The following is a 13,761-nucleotide window of genomic DNA, read 5'->3' as shown; positions in this document are numbered from 1 at the left end:
CATGCCCAAGACCTCAATGGGAAGCAATCCGGACTCAAGAAGTAAGAGCATGTAGGGTGTTTGTGTCTTGACTTGGAGAAAGTTGGTGAGAAAACGCTTTTGGACATTCTCAAACTCTTTCCAAGTAGACTTCCCGATGCTTCCACCCCACACCTCCACTCCATAAAGAAGCACATGTGTCACCAATGTGTCAAAGAGGTACTTTTTGAGAGCCCAACACTTGATCTCTCCTGCATTGCACATGTTCTCAAATGCATAATAGGCCCTCTTTCCGGCTTCCAAGCGACGCATTGCACAATCCTTCCATTTATGATTGGATGGAACCTCAAGGCCAAGGTACTTGAAGTGATCTACCACTTCAAGTTTCTCATTGTTATTTACAATGCATGGATTTTCATCATTGAGGGTCTTTACAAGCATAACCTTGGTTTTGGATCCATTCACGATCAGCCCGCTATGTAGGCAAAAGCGTTCCAAGACACTCATAAGCTTTTGTGCATCTTCTAAGGTATGTGCCAAGAGCACTACATCATCGACATAAAGCAAAAGCATGATCACCGCATTTCCAATCTTAACCTCTTCTATGCCTTCTTGCTGCATAAAGTCAAGAACCATGCATTCCAATTCATCAATGAGTAGCCCAAAGAGGGTTGGGGAAAGTGGGCATCCTTGTTTGACACCAAATTGCTTGCAAAAAATTCTGAAATTCCATCTCCCATACGTAATCGACATATCACTTTTTGGTAGATGCGAAAGACTGCATACATAAATTCTCTCGGCACTTGAAGGCTTTGCATACGTCTCCAAAGATTTCCTCGCGGTACCATGTCAAAAGCTTTCTTGAAATCCACAAAGCAACAATACAACTTTTTTCCTTTCAATCGAGACGCTTCCATAAGAACTCGAAGAGTGACAAGGTGATCAATAGTGCTATGATGCTTTCGAAAACCTGTTTGGCCAAGTGCACGTTTGCCATTCTTTTCAGTCCATTCACTTATCTTCATCTCCATGATACATCCAAATAACTTTGCCATTAAAGAACCAACCATTATAGTGCGATGGTTGTTCACATTGTTTACATCTCCTCCTTTGTGCAAAGGTTTGATCCAATTTGCACTCCAATCATAAAGCATGCCATACTGAAGTGCAAGGTTAAACATATCGCATATCCAATATCGTGTTTTCTTGCTTGTCCATTTAATCATTTCAGCCTTGACACCTTGAAGGTCACCTGCCTTACGAGTAGCAAGTTTCTCAAACGCGCGGCATACATCTTCAATGGTAAAGAAGGGAGACATAAACGGAAGGGAGCTACAACACTCCATCTTATCAACATTGGGTTGCTCATAGAGATTCTTACAATGCATATACATATCCTCAAGAGTCAAGTCACCAAAGCTCTCAACGCGCTTGCCTTTTAGATTTTGCCAAAACTTGCCACATGCATGTGCTTTCTCTTGTGCTAAAAGAAGTTGTTTTTCGACTTCCCACCTTCTCCTCTTCTTTTGAACAAGTGCTTTGTATGTGTGTGAACATTCCAAGTAAACTTCCTTGTCTTTATAGCATGGAAACACCCCAATCTCTTGCAGTTGCTATTGAAGAGTTTTTTGCTACACACTTTGGCATGTCAGGAATCATGGCTTAGGTGCACATTGAGTTGGAAAACAAGGAGTCCCTCGCTCGGGAGAAAGACCTATTGTATGTACCATGGCTGATGAGGTAAAGAGAAAGATCATCCTTGACAATGGTTGGATCTACCTCAAAGGAACAGGTTGTAATGTATATGAGGATCGCACTATTATGCAACAAAATGTACGTCGCAAAGCATATGAGGAAAGAAGCAAGAAGGTTAAGGTATCACCTCAAGAAGAAAAGCCACTTAAGGAGGATGCAAGTCCACCCAACAAATAGGGACACATGATCTATGAGACCAACTCACGCTTGCGAATAAGCTTTTGGAATTGTAACGGGTATCCATGGAATGCGGGAATTGGCATTGATGAGCTTACCAATGACTCCGATGTGATACTTCTTGTCGAAACATGGGAGCATGATGCGCAACGAATTCTTGGATTTGACAAATACGATGTGCATTCTTTGATGTGGGCCAAAAATGCAAAGCAACGAAGAGACCAAGGAGGCGTAGCATGTATGACCAAAAAGGGTTTGAAAGATGTTTCCATTGTCAAAGAAGATAAGTATAAACGCTACTTATGACTGAAAATCAGCCCACCAAATGGAGAGAGAGAGAGAGAGAGAGAGAGAGAGAGAGAGAGAGAGAGAGAGAGAGAGGATGAGGCCGACGGAGGATCAAGAGAGAGAAAAAAAGAGCGGATCCTCAACTATGAAGGCTTGAGAGAGAAAGAAAATCTTTTTGGAATTTGATCGCCGGATTCCAAAAAGCACTTGTTGAAAAATGCTCACCAAAAAATATTCCCCGTTATACCTATAAGAGAGAGAGATTGACAAGGACCTAGAATTCACTTAAGAGCTACTAGCAACAACTCAATCTCTTTGAGATCACATTGAGGCCATGTTTTCTTGAGTGTATGCTAAAGAGCAGAAAAACTAGGTAGTGGTAAAATATGGCGGTATGTTCTAATGGAGTCAGTTTTAAGGCACGAGGAAGGTCATCTTGGTATAACGATGCCATCAATTTTGGAGAGCCTTGTGAAATTGAATGATCTTCACAAGCAAAATCACCTCCTCCCAATAATCAACAAAATAAAAATTCATTTGGTGAAATCAATAGTAATAAAAAATAGAGAGCTGGATGATGACTTGTTGCATGCACCTCAGTGAGTCTTCTTGGGCAAAGCTACTGTCTATAGATTTCTTCCGATTCAATCATGACTCTCATGAAACAATTGAGATGTTGGATTACCATGTGGCCCGGAGATAAGTGGAGCAGATTGTGAATGTTCCTCAAAGAGACTAAGGGGGCCAATACTATGATAGCCCCCAATCGTAGCCATAATAAAGTCTAATAGTAAGTCAATTTCCTAAGTGCTACATGAGTAATAGGCTAGCGTGTTGTTATCATGGCGCTCTTTGATAGGAGAGTAGTGTTCAAATCTCCTTTAGGACTGGCCCTGATGCCATATTACTCTTTTGGAAAGGTATTGCCATCGCACACCATGGATGAATCAAAAAACAATACGACATTTTTTGTACACATTAAAACAAAGTTCGCGAAGAGGATGAAGCTGGCAAAATGTGATGTATATAGCGGGAGCTAAGTCCATGAATTCACTACTCAATTACTCAAGGGGGATCTTTCAATCACACAGATACTCCTTGTAGAGAAGAGAGAGAGTCTCTAGAGAGAGAGCGTGTACAAACACACTATTTTGCACTCTCTCTCTACAGACACATTCCAACCTGCTTCCCCCTTTTCTATTTTTATCGGCTTCTTGTATCTAACCCTCTCCCTCACGTTGCAACTTCACACTCTTTACCTTTTGGCTGCTTCATTTGTTCTTCAGCGTGATTTCTATTTGCAATTTGTGTCTCCATTTGGCCTGTGCAGGCAGGCATCCGTTTGTGAGACAAAGGTTGTGCTTTCAATCCTCGCAGGTCTGCTCGTGCTACATTTATTGATTTTTTATTATTATCTCTCTTGTAGGAGGCTAGGATTCTTGTTTTCCTTCAGTTCTTAGTTTTGTTGGCCTAGTGTTATAAGTGTGGAGCCTATGAAATGTTTGCACATAATTTTAGGTTTTTTGAAGCTATTCTAAGATGCTGCTTCTGAGCCATGCTTGTAATAAAAATACTGCCTGCGTAAAAGAAAGCATAGCCGATAGCAAAGGAGACTCGCACTCTGGGCAAGAAGGAGCGCAAGGTATTATCTCTCTCTCTCTCTCTCTCTCTCTCTCTCTCTCTCTCTCTCTCTCTCTCTCTCTCTCTCTCTCTCTCTCTCTCTCTCTCTCTCTCGCTACGCTTGAATGCAAAAAAATGATTTTCTCTCTACGCTCGAACGTAAAAAAAATTGACTCTCTCTCCCCTCGTCGTAATTTCATACAACGTTAAAACAATCTTCTTCTTCTTCTCTCCTCGTTGGCTTTAAGGCCTCTTGAGATAGTTTCCCACGACCTTAAAAATACTCTCTCTCTCTCTCCCCGACGTTAAAATTCTCTTCTTCTTCTTCTTCAATAACCAGTCTTGAGTTCAATTCTTGTCGGATAGATCTTTGAGGTCTCATGGGATAGCTTCTCACAACGTTAAAATTCTCCTCTCTCTCTCTCTCTCTCTCTCTCTCTCTCTCTCTCTCTCTCTCTCTCTCTCTCTTAAAAAAAGAGAAAAATGGTATAACCTTTCTATCACCCAAGTGTGGTAGATTGGTTATGACATTTCCCTCTTGAATAACAAGTCTTGGGTTCAACTCCTCGTCGGCTAGATCTATAAGGTCTCTTGGGATAGTTTCCTACGACGTTAAAACTCTCTTCTTCTCAGGTGTGTGGGTGGGTGTGTGTGCGCGCTAACAAGGAGGAAAATGGTATAACCTTTCTATCACCGAAGTGTGGTAGATTGGTTATGCCATTTCCCTCTTGAATAACAGGTCTTGGGTTCAACTCCTCGTCGGCTAGATCTTTAAGGTCTCTTAGGATAGTTTTCTACGACATTAAAACTCTCTTCTTCTTCTTCTTCTCTACGCTCGAATGCAAAAAAATGACTCTCTCTCTCTCTCTCTCTCTCTCTCTCTCTCATCCTCATCCTTGCTGGGCATCTACAAGGAAGCTTCTCTCTCTCTCTCTCTCTCTCTCTCTCTCTCTCTCTCTCTCTCTCTCTCATCCTTGCTCGGCATCTACAAGGAAGCTTCTGTCTTTTTAATTAAAGAAGACAATCAAGTGATTACACACCAGTAAATGGGTCAACAAGAGAGTGGACAACAGAGACACGGCTTGCAACCAATAGCTACCTTTCAACAGGAAAAGAACCTATCGAATTCGGTACCTTGTGAAGCACAACACATACTGTCATACCAGGCCGGATGTTGAGAGAGCTCAATGGAGAAAGTACAAGGACTACCTTATAGGGGCAAAGATGGGCCAATCATGCAGTTTTGGGCGGCCCATCAACATGATTTTTTCCCATACTTGTGCACCTGCTTTCCCTTTTCTTCAAGTGAGTCAGGTTTACATATTTACTTTCAACACCACCATTACGTGTGTGTGTGTGTGTGTGTGTGTGTGTGTGTGTGTGTGTGTGTGTGTGTGTGTGTGTGTGTGTGTGTGTGTGTGTGTGTGTGTGTGTGTGTGTGTGTGTGTGTGTGTGTGTGTGTATATATAACTTGAATATTGTACTTGTCAGCATTAACTTTCTTGTTCAACCATAACTTTAAAAAAAAGACCTAGCAAATAAGAATCACATTAGATTGTACCTGTCAGCACCAATTCTCACTCAGCTCAAAGTTAAAAAAGAAGTCCGAGCTAGCAAGAATCACATTGGTTAGGTGGGGTGATGTGCACAAAGAAGTCCAAGTAAGTTTAGAGGGTCTGCTTAGAGACCTTGTCTTGTAGGCAAGCCTATAATATGTTTGCTTCATCTATCACAATTGTGGGAAGCATATCTTCTTGATGCTCCTGTAGATAGTTTGCAGCCACCTCTGCACATGAGGCTGGACACGTTTTTAAAATGTGAGATTTGCTTTGAGCCCTGTTTTGAGATGAATAATACCTATTGTAGTGCTAACCCTTTTCAAAGCCTTTTTGAAACACTTTCGAAGCCGACCAAATGTATCTGGAGCAATGAGCTCCCATTTGACTTCTTCTAGAAGACATGCTGCACTCGTGGTGTAAACTATGTAGAGGTTCAACATCACAACTCTCTCTTGCTTCTCCTTAGCAAACTGCTCAAGAATGACAGACTTCCCACAGTTGCGTGCTCCCACCAACAAAAGAAGAAGACCTCTTTTATGGACAAACCGTTTCAAGAAGGCCAGCTCTTTGTAGCGGTCAAGCACTGGCCTTCTTGAAACGGTTTATCCATAAAAGAGGTCTTCTTTTGTTGGTGGGAACACACAACTAAGGGAAGTCTACCATTCTTGAGCAGTTAGCTAATGAGGAGAACGAGAGAGTTGTGATGCTAAACCTCTACACAGTTTACATCACGAGTGCAGCAGGCCTTCTAAAAGAAGTCAGATGGGGGTTCATTGCTCCAGATGCATCTGGTTGGCTTCGAAAGTGTTTCAAAAAGGCTTTGAAAAGGGTTAGCACTACAATAGGTATTAATCATCTCAAAACAGGGCTCAAAGCAAATTTCACATTTTAAAAACGTGTCCAGCCTCATGTGCAGAGGTGGCTGGGAACTATCTATAGGAGCATCAAGAAGATATGCTCCCCACAATTGTGATAGATGAGCAAACAGATTACAAGCTTGACTACAAGACAAGGTCTCTAAGCAGACCCTCTAAACTTACTTGGACTTCTTTGTGCACATCACTACGGAAGCCCACCTAACCAATGTGATTCTTGTTAGCTCGGACTTCTTTTTTAACTTCTCGCTGAGTGAGAAAATTGGTGCGGACAAGTACAATCTAATGTGATTCTTATTAGCTAGGTCTTTTTTTTTAAGTTCTGGTTGAACGAGAAAATTAATGTTGACAAGTACAATATTCAAGTTATTGGTGATCTTCTTGAGCAAGAGGTGCGGGGCAAGCTTCTTTGAGTTTGCATTAGGACAGCCTTGACAAGATGAGCCTTAAGACTGCTTATACAATGTGTATAGAGTAGTGCTTTCCCTGCTTCAGATTGCGGAATCTATGCGATTACATGAATTAGGCTAGAAGGAAGAAGTTCTTCGTTTTATTTTCAGATGGAAGATCATACCAGCATGGGGCTTTTGCTAGAGCCAATGGATCCGCGGGTGCTTCTTGCTTGCTATATAGAGACGAGTATGTTGGCATTTTGACCAAAAAGACCGAGTATGAAAATGGTGTCACGCCATGGAATGCGATGTGGCAGAAGTTTGACCCACAGATTTTGAAGACCCTAATATGTTACAACCTTGTCCAATACCAGAGCAAGTCAATCGTGGCAAGGGATATTGCATAGCATAGTACAAGGGTTTTTGGCAGGTTGTGATGCCCCTATCACACATGCATTGGCTTGTTATGAAACAATTGGTAGCAAGGGAGAAAGATGAAAATCGACATGAGCATGCAGAGGAATTCGAGTGCAAGCAACTGATGCAGCTAGCTGGTGGTTAGACGACCAAAGTATATGGAGGTCAGTTATGATGCAGTCTATAGAGAGAACTTTCTTTCAGTGTGTGAATAGTTGCTTCTGGGTAAAGGCTGTGTGAAGCTTGATGTTAATGAGCTTAAAGACCGGAATTTACTTTTCTGGAGACTATGTTGAATATGTTTTGCAGTCTGCATGTAAAAATGTATATTAGCTAGCTTTTCTTGCTAGGTGTCCCTTGTGTCCATTTTTGTCAATACTTGTTACATTTACCATCTGTTGGTCCCCATTTTGTCTTCGTTGGTATGTTATTTGCTTCTTCGTAGAAGAGTGCAAGTGTTGCAAGTTGTGAAAAATCTATTTTAAACTTGAGTGAGAGCAAGTGTATAATGAGAAGCTACATAATAGGAAGTCTCTTGCTAAAGTATGAAGGGGGTTGAATGTGTCGCATCTTACGAGGTTTGGTTGTGCAACATACTTCAAGATGAGGATGTGTCACAAAACAGGAGCATACATGAGCACTTAGAAAATCTGAAAATTATAATTCTTTGAAAACATGAGAGAAGGGAGAAGATCGACACAGTATTGGGGACCAGAAGATGGGCTGGTCCCCCCCCGTTAAGAGTATTCTTTTATTCAGGGAGAACTCTTATACAAGCACGAGAACCCGAGGAAACCCCTCCATTCTGTAATCTTAGACCCGAAGGTCGTGCTTTCCCGTAAAGGGCTTGGACACAAGGCCGTTCCTTCCCGTAAGGGACTTAGGCGCGAAGCCGTACTTTCCCGTAAGGGACTTAGGCGTGAAGCCGTACTTCCCTTGAAGGGCCTTCTCGTAAGACAGGAGATTCCTGAAAAACAAACCACACAAACACGTGACAACAATTCGTATGGCGAATCCACAATAGATACCTGTCGCTCTTGCGCGGGAAAAGCGACTTCCGTGCTTCGTAGTCTCGCGATCTCTTGCGGCAAAGTCTTCTCTTGCTGACGTTGGTACCCCCTTTGAGTGAGGGCATGTGGTGCTTTTATAGCTCCCTGGCCACGGCACGAATAGCTACTCGCATAGAGATCGCGGCCGTTTTTTTTTTTTTTTTTTTTTTGCGTTGTTCTACCCGAAATAGGGAGAGAGAATTCGATGGCTGGTTTTGTTGCTTTATCTTCTAAGTGACTGCCCACTTATTAAGTGGGCAGCCGGCATATTTTAAAATTGGTCTAAACCTGCCCAAAAACTCAATAAAACCTTATAAGTTAAAACCAATGCATTTCACAACACTTCCCAGGCGTCCCTGGATGCAACCACATGCACGAATGCAATGCAAACATAGATTCCTCGCGGGAAAGCGTCTGCCTTCCCGCGATTGTTCCTGCTTTTCGTAAAAAGCTTCATTGAACCCATCTTTATTCTTGTGCTTGCGTTCTTACGCGTATTTTCTTACTCAGTTCGGATTTCCTCCTTAGCCTACGGGATGCCCCCTTACTGATGCACCCGTCACCCATCATGTGACGCATCAGGGGCACCAGTAACCCGACCCTTTCCACCGAACTTACGGAAACTCCTTCGCGATGTTTACCGTCACCCATCAAATGACACATCAGAGTTGTCCGTTCCTGATGGCATTTCCTGTAGCTACAATCTTTTAACAGTTCTTAGTGTACACATTAAAATACCCTAATTTCATAAAAAGAAATTAATCATTAAAAATAAGAGATAGTCCAATTAGCAACATCCCTCTGGCTTCTAAACAGTTGACCTCAACTGTAGTGCTTGGACATATACCTCCAGTATCTTGGGATAAGCTGCTAATTCCTCCTGCGTCATCCACTGAGCATCTAGATTCGAATAGTTCTTAAACTTAACCAAATACTTCCGTGTTATCTTTCCGGATTTGAGAGACCACTCCTGATGACTTACTATCTGCTCCGGTGGGAGTATTTCTTCTGTTTCCTCAACCTCAGGAGGTTCCTCAGCACTAGGCTGGCTTGGAGGCAGTCCCACATACGGCCGGAGTAAACTGACATGGAAAGCATTATGGATCTTCCAATTAGGCGGTAGCGCTAATCGGAACGTGACATCATTTACTCGCTCAGTGATCTTAAACGGCCCATAATAACGGGTAGAAAGTTTTACCACCTTCCCCTTATGAGACGCTTGTTTCTTAAGTCTTGCCTTCTCAAACTTGAGTAAGACTAACTGTCCGACTGTTAAGTATAGATTCCTTCTGTGCTTGTCTGCAGCTTTCTTATGCTTTTCCTGAGAGCGTAGAATAGCTCTCCTAACTTGCCCGTAGGCGGTGTCCAAATCCCGGACAAACTCATCTACTGCAAAGATCTTATCCTTAGTTAAAAGGATGGGTGGAAGCAAAGGCTTACCATAGAGAATCTCAAAAGGTGCTTTCCCCGTCGATGAGTGTATGGTATTGTTATACGCATACTCGACAAGAGGCAAATATTTCTCCCAGTCAGATTGCCGGTCTAACACATAAGCTTTTAACATATCCAATACTGTGGAATTGGCTATCTCACTTTGCCCGTCCGTTTGAGGATGGTAGGCAGATGAAAAATTCAGCTTCGTACCAAGATTATCCATCAAGGCACGCCAAAAATTTCCTGTCATGCGAGGATCTCGATCGCTCACAATAGACTTAGGCATTCCATGATGCTTAAAGATCTGTGCTAGAAAGACCCTAGCCATATGATCTGCTTTGATCGTTTTCTTGACTGGTATAAAGTGTGCTTGCTTGCTAAACCTGTCCACAATGGTCCAGATTGCGTCATTTCCAGTCTGAGTTCTAGGGAGGTCCATGATGAAGTCCATGGCAATACTTTCCCAAGGTTCATTACGCACAGGCAAAGGTTGTAGCAACCCAAGCGTCTTATGCCGATCATACTTCACTTTTTGGCAAACCAAGCATTCCCTGACATACTTATCAATGTCTGCTTTAAGGCTAGGCCAAAAGAAATATCTTTCCATTGCTAAGGTTGTAGGGAGAATACCCCGATGACCCGCATAAGGCGAAGCGTGTGCTTCATCCATGATCTTCTTTCTTAATGGTTCCGCCACACATATGGCCTGATGGTGGTAGAGATAACCGTCCCGAATGGAATAGGGAAACTCATTCTCTCCACGATGTAGCTTTTCCCAAATGGTGGAGAAGTTTGGATCATTCGGATACAAATCCGGTAGTGCTTCTAATTCTTGGTGATACACCGAAGTGATAGTGTTCACCCTTGGCCGCCTAGACAATGCGTCTGCGACCACATTCTTACTCCCAGCCGTGTGAAGGATCTGGAAGTGAAACATAGACAAAAAGTTTGCCCACCTCATCTGCTTCTCAGATAGTTTCCTTTGCGTAAGAAAATACCGCAAACTCTGGTGATCAGTATTGATCACAAAATCCGCTCCTAGAAGATAGTGCTTCCAGTTGGATAAGGCGTGAATCACAGCCGTGAGTTCCTTTTCGTAGATTGATGCATGCAACTCTGCATCCTTAAGCAGTCTGCTTTCGTAGGCCACTGCATGGCCTTCTTGGTTTAACACTGCTCCGATGCAATCGCCTGAAGCATCGCAGTGAACCTCAAATGGTTTCCTTAAGTCAGGCACTATTAAAATAGGTCCATGGCTTAGCAAGTACTTGAGCCGATCAAAAGCTCCTTGTTGTCTCCATCCCAATCTGAAAGGAATCTTCTTCTTTGTCAAATCATGAAGTGGTCCTACTACATGAGCAAATCCTCGGACAAACCTTCGATAGTATGAATATAATCCCAGGAAGCTACGTACATCATGTACCGTAGTGGGAATAGGCCAATCTTCGACCACTCAGATCTGGGCAGGATCCATACTCACTTGATTGTGAGAGACTATATGGCCAAGATAGTGTATCTCAGAGAGAAAGAACTCGCTCTTCTTTGCATTCACATGCAACTCATGCTTTCGCAATTCTTGAAACACTAAGTCCAAGTGCTTCCGATGTTCCTCTTCTGACTTAGAGAAGATGAGTATGTCGTCAAAGAATACTCCCGTAAAAGCTCGATACAGGCTGAAAATGCGGTCCATCATGCGATTGAACGTCGCAGGAGCATTGGTCAAGCCAAAAGGCATTACCAAAAATTCATACAATCCAAAGGTTGTGCGGAAAGCAGTCTTATGGACATCCTCAGGGGCGATCCATATCTGATGATACCCACTCTTTAAGTCTATGCGACTAAAGACACTTGCACCCTACAACTTATCAAGTATATCATCAATCCGAGGGATCGGAAAGCGATTCTTGATTGTGATCTTGTTTAAAGACCGATAGTCTATGCACATTCGAAACATGCCATCTTTCTTCTGCACCAGTAGAACTGGAGAGCAGTAGGGTGAAGCACTTGGCCGTACTAACCCTTTCTCTAGAAGCTCGTTGACTTGCTTCAAAATTTCCTCTTGCTGAACAAGACTTACCCGATAAGGGGGTTGATTGGGAGGCGAGCTACCCGGTATGAGATCTATGGGGTGATCTTCCGGGCGTACCGGAGGGAGTTCATCAGGAAGTGTTTCCGTGAAACAATCCTTGTACTTTTCAATAAATTGAAGACGCTTAATTTCCAGACTAGAGGGAGAGTCCCTACTAGTTTTATCCTTCTCACGTGCAAAAATCAAGTAAGCAGAAACACACTTCTTCATTTCTTTCTTAACGGAGATATGGCTTACAATTGGGAACTGCCAATCTCCTGCATTAGCATGAATCTTTATCTTCTTACCCCCATGATCAAAAGTGAGGGTCTTTTCCACATAATCGGGAATAGGTGTTGTGTGGAAGTGCCATGGCATACCCAAGATGATATCACATCCCTCGATGGGTGCCATCAAAAATGATTCGCGGTCCTTGTACTTGCCAATCCGAAGATTGAGTTGTCCTTGCACGGGAGTTGCATTGGTTGTCAACCCCTCGAATGCCAATCCGGATGTAACCGGTGTGCCAAGTTGAGTCGGTGTAAGGCACAAACGTTCTACAGTATCCAGGGAGATGAAGTTATCCATGGATCCTGGATCATAAAGAATTAGTACTCGCTGGTTGTTCAAAGACCCCCAGCCCTTCAGAAGTTGACACTTCCCTTTCTCTGTTCTATGTTTCCTTGAACATCTGGAATTGAGTTCGAGCTTGGTGGTGCGGGTTCCTTCCTTGCTTTCTCTTGCCTCGTAGAGGCTTGTTCTTGTCGTTGCTGCTTTAGCGGGTAGTCCGGTTTCATATGTCCTTTCTCGCCAAAGTAGAAGCATCTTCCTTCCTCTCTGAAAGTTTGAAGTTGAGTAGGAGAAAGATACTTAGTTCGCTTGCCAGTGCCCTCTGGCTTCTTAGAATGATCATCGTCCCTAGATGGAGGACGTTTTCTTCCTTGGCCCCCATGGTCATCGTAGACCCCTCTTTGTCTTGCACGGTAAGTGCTATGCTCCATCTTTCTGGGCGTCCCAGTTGAGTGCAAATCCTCAGCAATGATTGCTGACTCCATCATCCTCTTAAGAGTATCATGCGGATACACCTTCATACTCTTTCGGAGCTGCGGTTGGAGACCCGCTTCGAACTTTCGTTTCTTTTCCTCGTCGGCAATCTTCATGAAGGGAGTGACCTTCAGAAGAACCGACCAATACTTGTCCACATAGGTCGTTACTCTTTCATGTTCCTTCTGGGTAAGCTAGTATCATTCCTTCCGTATGTCCTGCTCGAAGTCAGGCGGAAGAAATTGTTCATAAAATTCAGATTTGAAGCTCTCCCAAGTTCTGGCCTGAGAACCTTCCAGAATCTTGGCTAGCCACCAATTACTTGCCGTTTCCTTGAGGTGCATCCCCACATGGCGTAATTTGGATCTTTTTGTGAAGTGCCCATTGGTAAAGGCGACTTCAAACTGTCTGATGAAGGACAATGCTTTGGAGATGTCTCTCCGTCCATTGTAGGTTTCGAACTTGATGTCCTTGTCGCCAGATTTGAAGACTCTCATGCGATGTTGAGACTTGCGACCATGCTTCTTGAATCGAGGCTTATCTTTAGGTTGATGAGGAGTAGTAGTAGTAGTAGCGGCTTCCTCCTTCTGACGAGATGATCGAGAAGTAGAAGTATAATCAAGAGAGTAAGATGGAGATGAGATAGAGATGTCCTTGCTCTCGTCTAGCAAAGAGAGCGCCTTTTCCTGGCCTTTCCTTGGAGTAGGCCGTTCATTACGATCCGAAGATCCTTTGTGCACCTCGGCACGTTCTTCTTCTCTTGCCTCCTGTGGTCTCAAGCCAACAGTGTTGTTTGGATGCTTGACTGCATCAGTTCCATTCGTTTTCTTCATTCCGCCCAAAAGCTTTTGGACATCTGGCAACAGTAAGATTTGTTGCAACTCCGCAAGCTGAGCTTGCACTTGTTGAAGCTCCTCTTCAACGCTTCTCCCTTGGCTCGACATGGTTCTTCCCGTTCTTCCCGGAATCGTCCTTCTTTGCAAAGAAAGAGAGGAGTACGAGCTCTGATACCACTGTCACGAAACGGGAGCGTACACTAGCACTTAGAAAATCTGAAAATTATAATTCTTTGAAAACATGAGAGAAGGGAGAAGATCGACACAA

At 43.3% G+C, this 13,761-nt stretch overlaps 1 pseudogene; it reads left to right on the top strand.

The window, feature by feature from the left end:
- Positions 1 to 5,460: 5,460 nt before the first annotated feature.
- LOC147432527 (uncharacterized) lies at positions 5,461 to 7,207 on the top strand (annotated as a pseudogene).
- The last annotated feature ends 6,554 nt before the right edge of the window (positions 7,208 to 13,761 follow it).

This window comes from Adiantum capillus-veneris, chromosome 20 (assembly GCF_014529385.1).
Source record: "Adiantum capillus-veneris isolate H3 chromosome 20, ASM1452938v2, whole genome shotgun sequence".
NCBI classification, from domain to species: Eukaryota; Viridiplantae; Streptophyta; class Polypodiopsida; order Polypodiales; family Pteridaceae; genus Adiantum; species Adiantum capillus-veneris.
This window is presented reverse-complemented; position numbering and strand designations above follow the sequence as displayed.